The sequence below is a fragment of the Apium graveolens genome, chromosome 2 (genome assembly GCF_009905375.1).
Source record: "Apium graveolens cultivar Ventura chromosome 2, ASM990537v1, whole genome shotgun sequence".
In the NCBI taxonomy this organism is placed as follows: Eukaryota; Viridiplantae; Streptophyta; class Magnoliopsida; order Apiales; family Apiaceae; genus Apium; species Apium graveolens.
The window spans coordinates 102,421,329-102,440,018 of record NC_133648.1 but is presented as its reverse complement, the minus strand read 5'-3'; positions in this window follow the sequence as shown (position 1 = coordinate 102,440,018).

Sequence of the window (18,690 nt, the reverse complement as noted above, 5' to 3'; positions counted from 1 at the left end):
GCTGGAACAGGATGAGGTATTGGAGAAGGGAAGAAAGAAAGGAGGTTCAGTTGCCTTGGTAGCTGAAAATGAGAAAGAATGCAGACAATAAACTGTGAGATCTACATCAAACTCCAAAGATGGCACAAGCAAATCAGAATCAAGCAAGGGTAAGGAGCAAGTTGCTGAGAATGAAGACAACTCCAGCCAAGATGACTCTGATGGTATTGATGAGCATCTTGCATTTCTGTCCAGGAGATTTGCAAAGATGAAATTTAGGAAAAACACTAGAGCCACTAAACCTCATAAGAACATGGTGGACAAATCCAAGTTCAAGTGTTTCAATTGTGGTATAAATGGACACTTTGCAAGTGAGTGCAGAAAGCCAACTTCTGAAAAGAAGAAATTTGACCAAGTAGATTACAAAAAGAAATATTTTGATCTGCTCAAGCAAAAGGAGAGGGCTTTCATTACTCAAGAAAAAGACTGGGTAGCTGATGGAGAAGAAGAGGATGAAGATGTGGAATATGTCAACTTGGCTCTCATGGCTGATTCTGAGGAAAATGAAGTTAGTTCATCAAGCAACCAGGTAATCACTACTGATTTAACACAGCTTACTAAAGAAGAGTGCAATGATGCTTTTAATGACATGTCTACTGAATTGTATTATTTGCGTGTGTCTCTTAAATCTCTTGCTAAAGAAAATAGTAGGATTAAAGAGAACAATCTGTTTTTAAGTAATAGAAATGCTGTGTTAGAAGATAAGTTGATTGACCTAGAGAAAACTAAGCTACATTGTATATCTGTTGAAAATGAACTAGCTGAATCTGTTAAGAAAGTAGAAATACTTTCCAATCAATTAGAGAGAGAGCAAGAGGTGATTAAAGCCTGGAAGACATCTAGGGATGTTAGTGCTCAAATTTCCAAGGTCCAAGGAATTGAATCATTCTGTGAGACTGCCTGGGATAAAAACAAAAAGAAACTGGAATTAATTGATGGGCTGTCAACGGATGTGGAATCAACGGATGATGAAAGTTATCCGTTGAAGGAAGAAAAGGAGCATCCGTTGAAGGTTCCTCAATTAAAACAGGCAGATGTTTCTAAAAGTGAAAATCTAAAGAAACTCAACAAAAAGTTTGGTTCAACTTCCAAGAACTTTGTCAAAGAAGAAGCAAGCACATCCAAAGATTTCAGTAAGGTGAATATAGGACACATGACCTTAGAATAGTTAAAGAATAGGCTCAAAGTGGTTGAGGATAAAAAGGAAACTAAAAGGAAATCTAATAGAAATGGGAAGGTAGGGGTTAACAAACATAACAATTACACACCTGATAAGTATGCTCCTAGAAAAAGCTGTGTGCATTGTAGTAGTGTTAATCATCTATCTGCTAATTGCAAATCTATTAAGAAAACTCCCATACCTGTGCCCTCTTCCATGCCTAATATGTCTGCATCACCTCTGCATGCTATGCCTGTTATGTCTCAACAGAATCCTTATGCACATTTTGCAAACATGCCATATTTTAACAATCCTTATCTTGCTGCATTTAGTATGCCTCAAATGCCATACAATATGCCAATATGGAATAACATGCTTGCATAATCCATGCCTTATCAAATTCCAAATGTGCTAAATGATTCTGTGACTAACCCTACACCTCAACCAACTACATCTAAGATCAAGGTTGACTCAAAGTTACCTAAGTCTAAAGATGCAGGAGGAATGAAGTCTGGGAGAAAGGCTAACAAGAATGGACCCAAGGAAACTTGGGTTCCAAAATCAACTTGATTGATTTTATGGTGTGCAGGGAAAAAGAAGAAATCTATGGTACTTGGACAGTGGATGTTCAAGACACATGACAGGAGATTTCTCCCTGCTCACTGAGTTTAAGGAGAGAGCTGGCCCTAGCATAACCTTTGGAGATGACAACAAAAGGTTTACTATGGGATATGGCTTGATTTCAACAGGGAATGTCATCATTGATGAAGTTGCATTAGTTGATGGTCTCAAGCACAACTTACTGAGCATCAGTCAACTATGTGATAGAGGGAATACAATTTCATTCAATTCAGAAGTCTGTGTTGTCACCAGTAAGAAAGACAACAAAGTGATTCTAACTGGAGTTAGAAAAGGAAATGTGTACTTAGCTGACTTCAACTCTACAGATGCAGAATCTATTACTTGTCTCTTCAGCAAAGCAAGTCCAGTTGAAAGTTGGCTATGGCACAAGAAGCTATCCCATTTGAATTTCAAGACAATGAATGATCTAGTCAAAAAGGACTTAGTCAGAGGAATTCCTCTTGTTGAATTCTCAAGAGATGGTTTGTGTGATGCTTGTCAGAAAGGCAAACAAAGGAAAGCATCATTCAAAAAGAAGCTTGAAACAACAATTGATGAACCATTATAGCTGCTACATATGGATTTGTTTGGACCAGTCAATGTATTGTCAATTGCAAGAAAAAGATATTGCTTAGTGATTGTAGATGATTTCTCAAAGTTTTCATGGGTCTATTTTCTTGGATCAAAGGATGAAGCAAGTGAAATCATTATCAATCACATCAGGCAAGTCAATAATCATCCTGACTTGAAGGTTAGGAATATCAGGAGTGACAATGGAACTGAGTTCAAGAATTTGTCAATAAGGCTGTTCTGTGAAGAAAATGGAATCATGCATGAGTTCTCAGCTCCAAGAACACCTCAGCAAAATGGGGTAGTTGAAAGAAAGAACAGATCTTTGATTGAGGCTGCCAGAACAATGCTTGAAGAATCAAAGTTACCAACATATTTCTGGGCTGAAGCTGTTAATTGTGCCTGCTACACTCAGAATATTTCTTTGATCAATCAAACTAAAGGCATGACTCCTTATCAGTTGTTCAAGAGAAGAAAACCAACTCTAAACTTTCTTCATGTCTTTGGATGTAAATGCTTTATACTGAGAAATCAATCTGACCATAAAGGGAAGTTTGATGCAAAGGCTGATGAAGGGATATTTGTTGGTTACTTAGCTGGAAAATCTTATAGGGTCTACAATCTAAGAACCAACATTGTTATGGAATCTGTGCATGTTGTGTTTGATGATAAAAAGATTGATGGACTAACAGATGAGGGACACAATGAGAGACTCAAATTTGACAACATTGAGATATATTGTGATGATAGTGAAGAGGAGATTGATGGAGATGACACTTCAAAAGGGATTCAAAATATGCCCTTGGATAATGCACAAAATTCTGCATTCGTTGATACAGGCAATGCAGTATCCGTTGAAAGACATAGTGCATCATCCGTTGAAGTACAAAATGAAGCATCCGTTGATCATAGTTCATCAACGGATAATCGATTTACATCATCAGTTGATAGAACTCCAAATTCCCTGCAAAGAACCAACAACTCAGGGGGAGTTTCAACTAATCAACACTCTGTCTCACATCATGACAATACTGAGACCACCTCATCTAGAGCACATCTTCCACCTCAAAGGAAATGGACCAAGAATCATCCCTTTGAACTGATCATTGGTGATGCATCATCTAAAGTGCAAACAAGAAAAGCTACTCAAGATGAATGTCTGTATAGTAGTTTTCTATCTAAGGAGGAACCTAAGAAAGTGGAAGAAGCTTTATTGGATCCAGATTGGATATTAGCTATGCAGGAAGAGCTGAACCAATTTGAGAGAAACAAAGTTTGGAAGCTGGTACCCAAACCAAAGAACAAGAGTCTTATTGACACAAAATGGGTATTCAGAAACAAGATGGATGAAAATGGCATTGTCATAAGGAATAAAGCCAGATTGGTTGCTAAAGGCTATTCTCAACAAGAGGGAATAGATTTTGATGAAACATATGCTCCTGTTGCAAGACTTGAAGCCATCAGAATTTTTCTAGCCTATGCAGCCCATGCCAATTTCAAAGTCTATCAAATGGATGTCAAGAGTGCATTTCTAAATGGGAAATTGGAGGAAGAAGTCTATGTAAGTCAACCTCCAGGGTTTGAAGATCCAAATTTTCCAGACTATGTGTATTATCTGTTGAAAGCACTCTATGGACTGAAGCAAGCACCTAGAGCCTGGTATGAAACCCTATCAAAATTCCTTTTAGAGAATCACTTCACTAGAGGTACTGTTGATAAAACTCTCTTCTTTAGGAATGTTAATGGCTCTAGTATACTTGTTCAAATTTATGTAGATGACATAATATTTGGTTCTAAAGATAATAAACTTTGCAAAAAGTTTGCTAAGCTAATGCAAAGTAAGTATGAAATGAGCCTGATGGGAGAACTAACCTATTTTCTTGGTTTACAAGTTAAACAAGTTAGTGATGGAATTTTCATTAGTCAAACTAAATATATTCATGATCTTCTAAAAAGGTTTGACTTAATGGAATGTTCATCTGCAAAAACTCCCATGGCCACTGCCACCAAACTTGAATTGAATAAGACTGAAAGGTCTGTGGACATTACAAGTTATAGAGGCATGGTTGGTTCACTTTTATATTTAACTGCCAGTAGACCAGATATAATGTTTGCTACATGTCTGTGTGCTAGATTTCAAGATGATCCTAGGGAGTCTCACTTAATTGCTATCAAGAGGATTTTCAGATATCTCAAGGGTACACCAAATTTAGGTATTTGGTATCCTAGAGAATCTGGCTTTGATCTAATTGGTTATTCAGATGCAGACTATGCAGGTTGCAAAATAGACAGGAAAAGTACAACAGGCTCCTGCCAATTCCTGGGAAACAAGCTTGTATCATGGTTTAGCAAAAAGCAAAATTCAGTCTCTACTTCTACAGCTGAGGCTGAATACATTGCTGCTGGAAGTTGCTGCTCTCAAGTGTTATGGATGAGGAATCAACTCCTTGATTATGGACTTTATGTTGATAGAATTCCTATCTTTTGTGACAACACAAGTGCCATAGCCATAACAGAGAATCCTGTGCAGCACTCAAAGACCAAGCACATTGATATCAAGTACCACTTCATCAGAGAGCATGTCATGAATGGTACAGTGGAACTACATTTTGTTCCAAGTGAACAACAAATTGAAGACATATTTACCAAGCCACTTGATGAATCAACATTCACAAGATTGGTAAGTGAGCTAGGTATGCTTAATTACTCATAAAATTTATGTCCTAATTGTAATTTGAATTGAAGCCTGAAATATATTAGTTGCTAGAACAAATTTGACTTTTTAACACATATTATTCCATCAACGGGTATTTCCTATCCGTTGAAAGTCAAAATTGTTCCATCAACGGATGTTCATTATCCGTTGAAAGACATATACATTTCTGGAATTTTTATCCGTCAACGGATAAAACTGTAGTACTTTTCAACGGATGACAATTTACTTTATCCGTTGAAATGTCACATCAGTCGATTCAGGTGTCTTACAGCCGTTGATTCTATTTTCTTAACTGTTGATACTCATACATACAGCTATATGTATTTGTTTTAAAGGTAGTTTTTAGAATACTTACAGTTTATTCTTAAACGGCTGAAACTCACTTACATATATTTATTGTTTAATCTTTTATTTATGCTTTTTAATTTGAGAAAGTATAAAAGCCCTTCTGATTTTTCATTTTTTTTTCTTTACGCTTTCTTGAAACTTCAAAGCTTTTACCATTTACTCTCTGCAAAACCTTCAAGTTATTCTCTGCAATTTCTACTTACAACAATGGCACCAATACTAAAAATTATGTCTCAATCTGGGTTCATCTATGAGAAGAACAATTTCATAGCTTTGGTAGCAAAGAATGAAGCCCACTCAGATTATCACAAAATGATGGACTTCATCAAAAACTGTAAACTTAGCTATGCAATGCTGGAAGCCCCAACGATTTACTGTGAAGTAGTTGAGGAGATTTAGACAACTGCTGAGTTCAACTCCATAGATATGACCATCTCTTTCACTCTCAAAGGTAAAAATCACTGTGTTAACTGTGATGATTTACTAGCATGTTTTAAATTGCCTGAGAACAATGCCATGACACCACACACTGATAATGATGTATCCATCATGTTAGATTCCATAGGTTATTCTCTTAACTCTGCTAGTTTAGGGAGTATTAAAAGAAAAGGCCTTAGGAAAGAATGGAGTTTTCTTGGGGATGCCTTTATCAAGGTTTTCTCTGGGAAAATTAGTAATTTTGATGCCATAACTTCATCTCTTGTTAATATGCTCTATATGCTTGTTTCTGATAGGTATTTTAACTTTAGCAATTATGTTATGCTAGAATTGGGTACTAGATTAGGTAACAAAGCTAATAGACCTAATAACATCTATTATGCTAGATTCTTTATGTTATTGGCTAACCATGTTGCTGAAGGTTTGGTCATAACCAATGAGAATAACAAACTCAAGTGCTGGGCACAAGAGAAAAGAGTTCTTGCGGATTTATTGAGAATGGATCTCAACAGCAGTGTACCATTGGTATATTTACCAATCATGGATGCACCTCAGGTAAGTGAGGTAATTGTTTCTACAACTCCTACTTCTTCCAACCCCTCTATTTCTTTATCTTCTAGTGTGCCCATGGAATCTGTGACAATGCCCCAACAGATTCCTACCAAGGTCACCAAAACTAAACTTTCAAAATCAAAGACAAAGAAAACCACCTCTGTTGTTTCTCAAAAGACAATAGTTGTAACACCTACCCTTAACACTGAGGGGAGTGAACAGGGTGTGAGTGGTGAGGGGAGGGGTGAACATCAAAGAAACCCCCAGGATAAGGAAGGAGAGATAAGTGTTTCCCAAGCTAGCCAAACCACAGTTTCTCAAAAAGCTGTGGTGGTTGAAAAGGTTACTAGCACATCCCTAGCTGCATTCTCCCAAAAGGATGTAACTATTAAAATTAGTTCCCAACCAGGAACACAGATCAAACGAGGGAGGGACACAGAAGCCAAACACTCACCAACAAAAGCTTTTATTAGAAGAAAGAGGGCTAGAACCAAATCTTCTACACAGGGTGCACACACTGCACAGATACATCCATCTGTATCTATGCCTTCTCAAACTCAGTTTGATGTGGCTCCAACAAATGTGGAGTCACAGCCCCATTCTCTCACAATTAACACACATCAATCACCACACACTTCATCACCATCTCTGGATGTGGATATGTTATTCCCATCAATTCCTGATTCTCCCTCTTTACAACTCAGGGAGGAGCCCCACTCAAATACAGGTGATCATCATCTTTTAGATGATTTGTTGGATCACCCACAAATTCTTTCAGATGTAATTGAAGGATCTGTGTCACCAAAACTCAAATCAATCCACACAGATTCAACAGTTATATCACTTTCAATTTCTACTTCTTTTCCTTTTTCAACGGATATCACTCATCCGTTGACAAGTGGTTGTTCTTCAACGGATAAGCTTAATAGCAGTTATCCGTTGATACCATCAGTGTCACCTTCAACGGCTATTTCATATCCGTTGATAGTCTCTACACACACAACTGAAACAATTCCAAGTGTAGAAGACATGATTACTGTACAATCACTTTTAGGACTGAGGGAAGGGAGTGACAATTTGAGTGAGAGGCTGGGTTGCACCCAGGCAAAAGGAGAGATTGAGAGCTCAAATATGCATGCTATTTCTTCCAGCATGGCAAAAGTAAGTGAGAGGAGTACCACCCTAGTAGGTGAAGGTGAGGAAGTGAGGAGTGTGAGCCAGGGGGAGCCCCTAATGCAAGAATATAGAGAAAAAGAGAGAAAGGCAGGTACAGCAGATATAAGGGTGGATCCAGCCATTGCTAGTGAGTCAATGATTGTGGATGATGCTGAAAAGGAAAGACAATTTCAGCAACATTACAAAGCTGTAATTGATAACATTTCCTTGGATGCTGACACTTTTACTCATCCTGTGTCAGCCTATCAGTTGTTGGCTGCTCAGGGCAATGAGGAGGCAGAAAAGACACTACATCTAGTATATACAACAGAATCTCTTCAAAGGGATAAAGCTGCTATTAACAAGATGCCTTCTACAGCTGGTGAGTCATCTGAGGAATTTGGAGTAAATTCTGATGATGATGACTCTGTTTCTTTTGATGGAAGCATGAACTTAGGGGGAGATGAAAGCCCTAGTTCTATTCCAAATTTACCTGAATGGGCCTTGACAAAGGAGTCTACAACAGGGCAATTCAATGTCTCCTTAGTCAAACAAATCAGTACTATCCAACAGGCCATTCAGAAAACTTCACATGCTGGTACCAAGGCAATCCTTACAGCTCACCTGGACTCACTGCATCTCATGAAGTTGCAGCAAGTAAGGCAGAATCTGAGTGTGGATGAACTCAAGAAGGATATTGCTGACTTGAAATCCTTCAATTCTAAAAAATTGGATTCAGTCATGCCCTATGGTACAATGAAGGACTTATTGTTGAGATTGAAAAAGGATTCAAATACTGAAAAGAGGCTGGCTAAGTTACAAGACAGAGTCCAAGTTATTGAAAATTCTGTGGCCAGCATTCTTCACAACCAACAATCTCAAACAAGTCTACTTATGCAGCTGGCAAAGGCACAAGGCTTGACCCCTCTCCTTGATGATAACAAAAAGGGGGAGAGAAAAAGGGAAGGGGAAGGAGAGCCATCTACAAAAATCCAGATATCTAAAGTGCTAGTTCCTGCCATCACTACTTCTCCAATTATGCAAATCAAAGGAAAACCTGATGGAATTGACCTAATCCAGCTAGCAGCAGCTGAAATTCAAGTGAAAGAGCAAAGGAGGAGAATTGATGAAAGGGTGCAACAAGTGTTTGGCTCAACACAAGATAAATCAATATCTGTGAAACATAGCACAAAGGTTGAACCAATCATTATGGAGCACAAGCCAGAAAGGAGGAATAAGGTCGGAGAGACTTCTTTCAAGAATCTAAAACCTATAGTTCTCAAGCCCAACACTAGATCCAGCAAGGACTCCACAAAGAACCCCCTAGACTTTGCTCAGATGAAAGAAGTGGACTTTCCTCTTCCAAAGCCTGATGAAGACAAAGTTTTGGGTGCTAACATCAAAAAGCACAAGGAGACCAAGGACATAGTTGAAAGAATGAAAATGGCCATTATCTTTAGAGAGGGAAAGAGTATCTGTGTGATGCAAGGACATCCCAAATTTCCAAAGGCCAAGAGAGAAGAAACCAAAAGGTTGAAGAAAGAAGCTGAAAAACTCAAGACTGACAAAAGAGCACAAGCAAAGCTTGAACAACAGCTAAAGTCAAGTCAAGTTGAAGGAGAGAAAGGAATTGAAGTCAGGGGTGAAGACAAGATTGCAAACCTAGATGAGGTTTTTGGGAGTATATTTGGTGAGAATATGGAGGAAAGAGAGGAATGGCAGAAGGGAAACAGAAGAAAGGCCAAGGCACATAGAAGGAGTGAAGATAACACTGAAGAAACTAAATCAATATCTAAACCACTACCTTCCATACCTGAACCTTGTGTTGTTGATCCCACTATAAACATCCATGGTGAACTAATCATCCCAAAAGAGGAACCTATTGATTGGGATACCATCAAATTGCCTACCTTTCTAACCACTCTTCCACTACCAAAGAAACAGAAAAGAAAATCCAAATCTACACCTCCCCTAACCTCTAAGAAATTCACTCAAAAATAAAAACCTAAGCCTAAGCCACCCATTTCTAAAGATTATTATGTTCACATCTGTGACATAAAAGAAATTTCAGACATTGAACTCTATCTGGATGAGCTGGAGGATGTAAGGGGAATAGCTGCCTACAGACAGCTACCAGAGAGATTGGTGTTCAGATACAAAGGAGCTGGGGAAAGAACATGGCCTCTCTACAGGATTCTGAATGAAGGCTACTCTACCTTGATCAAAGTCTTTTCAGCCATACAAAAGGATTCTGGCTTTACCAGGACTGCCAAGACTGAAATTCTCAACAAGATTGCCAACATAAGGAAAACTTGGAGGGAGCCCAATGCTTTGCCCAGAACTTTACTCATTCAAGAAAGGGGAATTACAATCCACAAATCACCTCATTGGTTGATGGAATTTAGAGATGATAAAGGAGTCAGAAGATTTTTCAGACTTGAAGACCAACTCAAGATTGCCAGCAATGAAACTCTCAAGGAAATGCAATCTAAGTTGGATATCAGTGATGAAGATGAAGCTGAATTCTACAGACAACTCCAACTCCAAATTGAGGAAAATGACAAAGGGCTAGGAAAGAAAACAAGGGAACAAAGAAGAAAAAGATGATTTGCTCAGACTAGAGGAGCACCCTTGGAAATTCTGTAAATCTTTAATTACCTCCTAGTACATACACTTTTGCAGCACTTTTAAATTTCTACTTAGTTTCAATTCATATATTTGTTAAGTGTTTTGTTATCATCAAGTTAACCCTGAATTTATGTCTACAATTCTCATAGACATAAATAGGGGGAGATTGTTAGGAATATATGTGCATTAGTTTGATGATATGTTTAACAAAACACTTAAGTAGAAGTTTAGTGTTTGTAGCCTCAACGGATAAGACCACTTTGGCTATCCGTTGATGGTGCAGCTTTACTTAGAAATAAGTCTAGTGTTGTAGCACATTTCAGTCTCTGTATTTAAGATATAATTCTTAGAAGTTGAGAGAAAATATAAGTCATGTTGACTACTAGAAGATATGCAAATAGGAAGGCCAATTGTAAATATTTCATGCCTTGTAATTTTGTATAAATGAAGTGGTATCAACGGATATCTTAAAGACCTTCAATGGATGAGAAACAAAGCTTCAACGGATGTCTCTAAAGCTTCAACGGATAGAGCTTCAACTGCTAACACATCAACGGATAAAGCCATCAACGGATGAAGGCTTCAACGGATGTTCTGTCAAATAGCAGTTGATAAGTGGTAGTTGTAACAGCAGACAGAGGCACATGGGTTGACAGAGATAACTGAAATATGGAAGCCTAATTTCAGGAACATCAGAAAAAGTAGCCGTTCTACTCTAGTACAAAGAGGCAATAGTCAACAAAGTACTTGAGTGATATGGAGAAGAAACAAGTGGAGAACTTATTTTATTATTGTATTTTTATCTTTGTCTTCACTTGTACACTTGGTGATATATAAACCAAGTAGCAGCTAGTAATTAGATAAGAATTTTTCCAGTGCTGTTTAGAAAAATCTTGAGAGAAAAATTATCTAGTTTGTACTAGGACGCAGCTGTGATCAACATCTAGAATCACAGATTTTCTGAAATACCATCTCTGGTGGAACAACAATCCACCAGAAAAGTTTTTAAGGTCTGTTGTGTTCTTTACATTAGTGCTTGAATATATATCTGTCTGTATTAGCTTAAAGCAATTCACACACTTGTTTATCTTGAACACAAAGCCTTTAAAACTGCTCAAAACTTGAAAAAGTTTTGAGATTTACATTCAACCCCCCTTCTGTAAATCTTATTGTTAGTCCACTAGGAATAACATAAGTTTACAGTTAATTGCCATTATCTGCCACAAGTTATAATTATACATAATTGGTTCCCAAAAGTAGAATGCCTGATCTACCAATAGATCTACCTCTGCAGCTATAGCAGCTACAACATCAATGGAAAAACGCGGGACGCTTCCCACGCGCTTGCGCTGGGTTTGCTTGAGTCTGGCCATCTTTCCTAACTGTTGTTGTGTGATGAAGAAATGAAGCAAGAGTGAGCATTACAGCTCACAAGATAATATATAGTGTAAACAATAATGCAAGTATCTAAATGGATAACTTACTGTAAACCTTTATCAAGTGTAAGGTAATTACTTACTGGATATAAGCTTAAAGGAAGATGAAGTTACCAATTACTTCACTATACTTATACCATTTTATAAAACTACTTGAACTACCACTGTTCAAAGTATTATAGGTTTTAAAAGGTCATCCCATAGATGAGACCACAAGTTAAGACTTGAATAGATTCAATCTTTGAAATATTATTGAATGAAATGAAGTTACGAGATACTTTATTTAGTCCCGATATATATATCCACATATATATCTCTTATACATTTCATAGAAACCTCTGTTATGTAAAGTATGAACAGAGTTTGTAACATCCCATGAATTTTGGAAAGGAAAAGAATGTTGGCATAAACCCGATATCTTGCTGATCAGGCAAAGATACCAATAAGTAACCTTTTCTACTGTAGATGGATGAATTCCTCGCCGGTCATCACCCTGGCCGCATTAGGACCTCGCGCTAGACCGTTACCCGGCCACTCATGCGTGGATGGACTGTCACCCAGCCTCTTACACCTTCATAGACCGTACCCCGGCCTGTCGCTTATGCCAACTCAATTAGATGGACTTACTTCCCGAACATTGGGCAAGTAATCAAATTGTTTTCTCAAAACAGCAACCTCGTTGCGAATATAAAATACACCACAGAGCCGGATCCCTAAGATTTTTGAGCGAATATTCAAGTCTCCTTCGAAAGGAAGATCTTAAATCTGGAAACGAGTTTTTTTTTTTGGGATCCGCCCTAACTTTTAAAATCATTTTGAAGACTCGAAAACATTTTTAACAATGTTTGGAGTAATGCTGACTTAATGAAATAAATCAGTCCCGATATATTAGAAAATATCTGAATATTATTATTTAAATAATATTCTCATAAGGATAATCCTTATAAAAATAATTGAAGTAAAAGTTTTAAAACTCATACTTGAAATGAATATTAATAACCAAAGATATACTTATACGAAAGTATGATCTTTATTTGAATAATCGAAAATGAGTTTGATTATCGAAATATTATTCTTTAATAAAATAAAGAATATTATTTAATAAAAGAAGCGGAGTCATAAGTCCTCGAATGAATATTCAAAATAATATTCATTTAATAAAATAAGCGGAGTCATAAGTCCTCGAATGAATATTCAAATTAATATTCATTTAATAAAATAAGCGGAGTCATAAGTCCTCGAATGAATATTCAAAATAATATTCATTAAATAAAATAAAGTTATCGAATAAACCTTATTCTATTAATAGTTTTGAAAACTATATCTATATATATATTATACTCGGGAACATCGACTCCCGGTTTAGAAAATGTTCACCTTTGGGTCCCCTATACTAAGGGTATACGCAACTACTGCTTATCTCTAGCATAGGTATTAAGCAACTTATAAGCATTTGAATCAACAATTAGATATCAAGATTATGAAACAGGCATGCATATATACCATATCAGCATGCTCCAATATATCACAAGATTTACTAATAACAATCATGCACTTATCACAAGAAAATGCATATACATATATACATCACAACAATAGTATAACGGGTAGAAACCTTGCCTGAGCGACTGGGGGTGGTAAAAGTCCTGGGATGAGTCTGGTAACCTATAAACATCATATAAGTTGGAATTAAACCAAAGTCGCTTAAGAACCAATACTTTAACCAATTAGACCCTAACGTTCGCTTTTGCACTTAACGATTCACTTAAGTCGCTCGAGTACCCTCGGCTCCACCATTTTTAATAAATTACCATTAAGAGTTTTAAGGCGATTCTTTCGCGAGTATCCTACCAACTGTCTAACCCACTTTACATAATTGTTTAATAATCCAATTAGTCATTTAAGGGCCTTAACCAATGTTTCAAAGTAAGGCGAGGGGTAATGGTTCGTTCGCGAAACGCCGTTACTTAAAACGGTTGTTTATCCTAAACCGTACATCGGATTCAAGCGAACCACATATCAAAATGAAGCTCGTAACATGAACTATCTAATCATGGCAATGGTCAAAACCTAGCAGTGACTTCTCGGGTCCTGATGTTAAGAACAAAACAGTCTAAAGTAAATCGGACATTACGACGGCTATGTTTACGCAATTACCAAATTTTATCCTACTCCAAATCAACCACAATTCAATCATACAACCAAACTCCATCCATACAATACTACAACAGCTCCAACAACTCAATATTTCGAAATTTATACTACTTTCCAAACATGAACTAAAAGCTTACTTAAGTTCTTTAACTAATCAACAAGATTTACAACTCCCAACACATCACAAAACCAACACATCTCTAAATACACAATAATCAAGCTTCTCATGAACCATACAAAACACAAAAACTCTAAATATACAAAAGTAGGGCTAGGGTATGAGATTATACCTTCCTTGGTGAGTAAAAGTAACTAAGGAGCTTGAAATCACCCTTGAAAGTCCTTACCAAAGCTTAATCTAAACAAAAACTCAAGAACAAAATTTCAAGTTCTTGAAAAACACTATTCACCCTCTTCTTCCATGAATTTTAGGAAGAGATTGTGAAGGAATTTGAAGCTTAAACTTATAGGATATCTATATCTATGCACAAGGAACCTTAGATAATTACCTCACTAATTCATGAAGCTTGGAACTTGGATTTGGGTTTTCTTTTCTTGCAAAATGGAAAGGGGCCGAGAGCTTTGTTCTCCAAAATGAAAGTCAACTTTGTGTTTTTGGTGTTATGATTTGTTTGTTGGTTGTTTTTACTTTTGTTTTAATTAATTATCTTTTAACCATGGTGATTTTTGTGTGGCTTGAAATCAACCACACTTCCTTCCCTTTTTGGTCATGCTTAGGTCATCAATCTTATATCATCTTCCCATGCTTGTCCTCTTCTTATTGGTTTGATGACATCATCCTCACTAACCTCTTTGATTAGCTCCTAATTACTTGGCTAATGACTGCTGATCTGTTATACGGTTCGCTTAACTTTCGTTTTCGTTTATCATTTGAGGGATCATACCCGGGATCTTATTACTTGGGTTTCCTTAACCTTTCTCAATACATTATATTTCTTTTATGATCCTCTCTTATAATCCTTGAATTTTAAATCCTTTTTATCCTGTTACCTTATACTCAATTCTTTCAGTATCTGGTGGATTTTCGGGAAAAATTAAAGTGTTCGAATTTGGATTCTGACGATCTTTACATACACTTATATATCATATAGAGTACTAATAAGATCTCAGAATAACAATAAAAGAACCCATACATAGTGTGGCATGAAAGTTTTCTTATTCAGCATAATCAACAAAAACACTATTCATAAGGGTTACAAAAAAGTTCAAAATTTTGGGGTTATTACAGTTAGGAAAAAGACTTATCGAGAACTTAGTTCTCTACATACTTTTGTTCTTTTCAGATTTGGCTTATATTGATTTCATATATTAAAAATATATGTTAATAGTCAAACAACTTTCCTTAGAATTTGAAAAATTCCAAGTTGAATTTTAAATTTAGAAAAATAAATATACAGAGAATTCTGAAATATTTATAAATCATATTCCAGTTAATTTCTAATTAAATCAAATCAATTTTAATTTATCAGAAATTAATCTGCTGCAACATATTAGTTGAGTTCTTGTTTTTAGGATGAAGAATTTAACATTCCAATTTCACTAAGAAGTCTAGTGAAAGTTGCTTCATCCAAAGGTTTAGTGAAAATGTCAGCTAATTATTTTTCTGTTGGAACAAAAATGAGCTCAATAGAACCATTTTCAGCATGTTCTCTAATAAAATGGTACCTTACATCAATGTGCTTAGTTCTAGAATGATTAACTGGATTAACAATAACAGATATGGCACTAGTATTGTCACACATGATTAGAATTTTGTGTAACACTAAGACATAGTCCATTAGTTGATTTCTAATCTAAAGCACTTATGCACAACAACTTCCTGCATCTATATATTCAGCCTCAGCTGTGGAAGTTGACATATATTGTTGTTTCTTACTGTACCAAGATACAAGTCTTTGACGAAGAAATTGACAGCTTCCACTAGTACTCTTCCTGTCAACCCTGCATCCAGCAAAATCTGCATCTGTGTATCCAACAGCTTCAAAACCAGTTCCCTTAGGATACCAAAATCCCAAATTTATTGTCCCCTTCAAATATCTGAAAATTCTCTTTACTGCTATCAAATGTGATTCTTTGGGATTTGCTTGAAATCTAGCACACAGACATGTTGCAAACATAATGTCTGGTCTACTAGCAGTTAAGTATAGCAGAGATCCAATCATTCCTCTATCGCCAGATATGTCTATACTTTTTCCTTTCTTATCTTCATCCAACTTGATAGCTGTAGACATTGGGGTAGATGCAGGTGAGCAGTCAACCATTCCAAACTTCTTCAATAAATCTTTGACATATTTGGTTTGACTGATGAATACACCATCACTTTTTTGACTAACTTGAAGGCCAAGGAAGTAACTGAGCTCTCCCATCATGCTCATCTCATATTCACTCTGTATGAGTCTTAAAAATCTTTGACATAACTTCTCATTAGTATAACCAAAAATGATATCATCCACATTGATTTGAACTTGAATAATATCATCACCATGCTTCTTGTAGAATAGAGTCTTATCAATAGTTCCTCTAGTAAATCCATGTTTGATCAAGAATTCTGATAGTGTGTCATACCATGCTCTAGGTGCTTGCTTTAAACCATAGAGAGCTTTCAACAATTCATAAACAAAGTATGGAAATTCTTGATCTTCAAAACCAGGTGGTTGTTGCACATAGACTTCCTCTTCCAATTCACCATTGTGGAATGCACTCTTCACATCCATTTGATACACCTTAAAATTTGAGTGTGCAACAAATGCAAGGAATATTCTTATTGCTTCAAGTCTTGTGACTGGAGCAATAGTTTCATCATAGTCAATTTCTTCCTCTTGTGAGTAGCCTTTAGCAACCAGTCTTGCTTTGTTTTTTGTCACTATTCCATTTTCATCCATTTTGTTCCTATATACCCATTTTGTTCCAATAATACTTCCTCTCTTGGTGCAGGAACTAATTCCCAAACTTTATTTCTCAAAAACTGATTTAATTCTTCCTGCATGGCAGTAATCCAGTCAAGATCAAGCAAGGCCTCTTCAGTTTTCTTTGGCTCAATTTGTGACAGAAAACATGCATGCAAACATTCATTTACAGTAGCACTTCTAGTTCTCACTCCAGCATTTGGATCACCAATTATTGCATCTTTAGTGTGACTTCTATCCCATTTCCTGGTATGATCTTTGTTAGGGCGAAAACACGCGCTAATATTCACGCAAGTATACGCATTCGCAAGTAATATAGAATATTTTCTAGTTCGTTCCCTCAGAGACTCAGACTAAATTATTATCTAATTAAACTCACTCACCAATGTATGATTACTTCTCAATGTTAAGATAATAACACTTAAAATTGTTGATTAAATATTAACTATAATTAACTACTTAATTAACCACTTAACTAACACTTCAATTTATCAATAATAAAACACTCATGAGATCACAACTTCATTATTACTTCCTTCTATAGCCATTGTTATTACCTTTAGCATGTGACAGTGATGATATTAATCGAATAACACAAAACTGATAAAAGCCAACTTTCATTGTACTAATTAAGATAGAAGTTGAATAGTCATCAATTATGTTGAGTTCCTATATGTCTACAGAAATTGACAACACAACGATTTAAGCTCAAGTTATTCCTTTTGATTACATAGGACAAATAAAACTGTTAGAGTTACCCACTAATCATGCACAACATAAATGAACCTATGCTAGCATGGCAAGTTCTAAATCTCAAGATCCACCGTCGCTTCACAAGAGATTAACACCCTATCTTATATGTTCGCGACGCACATAAGACGAATACGCACAACCAATACTAGATATCAAACAATCATCACACACTAAAGTATTAAACAATTAACTAAAGAATTCCATAATAAATCCGTTGCAACCCCATGATCACGATTAGCCCATAATAGAACTTATCGCCATCATGTGTTCATATGAAATCATGATAAACAATCACAAGAAAATAATAACTAAACTAATTATATTAAAATAGAGTACGTCACAAGAGTAAATAAGTCAAAGCAAGAAAACTAGCATCCAACGTTACAACGAAACAAGAATCACAAGAAAATATGCTTCCCCTTCGTTGCGGTGTGCTAAATCGGTCTTCTTCCTTATCTCCTTTGCTTCTTGCGTAAAATAGAATCTAAAACATAATCCCCTTAATACTCTCCGTGAAAACGTCTCAAATCTACCTATATAATAGTCCCATAAAACTCAGATTATATAGAAGTTGGAAGCCAAACAGAAGTAGAAGTCTAAAATAATTCAGCAAAATTCCCGACCCTGCGCGGCCGCTCAGCATAGCTGCGCGGGCGCGCAGGTTGCTGCGCGGCCGCTCAGCATAGCTGCGCGGGCGCGCAGGCCTCTACTGGAAAAAATCCAAGTTTGCTCTGTCGCCGTAATCTGCTCATTCCTTTCCTCTCGCAATGGTGAACACATGCCAAGGCTTATTCTTGATGATTCCTCCCCCGAAATGCAACTAATATCCTGAAATGCATAAACACTAGAAAAACGCATCAAATACACAAAATACTTGATTTCAAGACACCAATTTAAGCCATTTTAAGACGTTCTAAGTGGTATAAAATGCCACTTATCACACCCCCAAACTTAAATCGATGCTTGCCCTCAAGCGTCACAGACTCAAAAACAAATAAAAATATGCATGAATGCAATCTATATATGAAAATGCAGCGATCCCCCTTACTACAATTAATCAACCAAATTGCCACATCTCAACGAATGCAGTTAGACAACTAAAGATCAATAAACTCATGCAAACGGACATACAGCCAGAAACGTGGTGTGTGCAAATGCTTAACAGATATGCTTCGGAACTAGACCAATTACTAT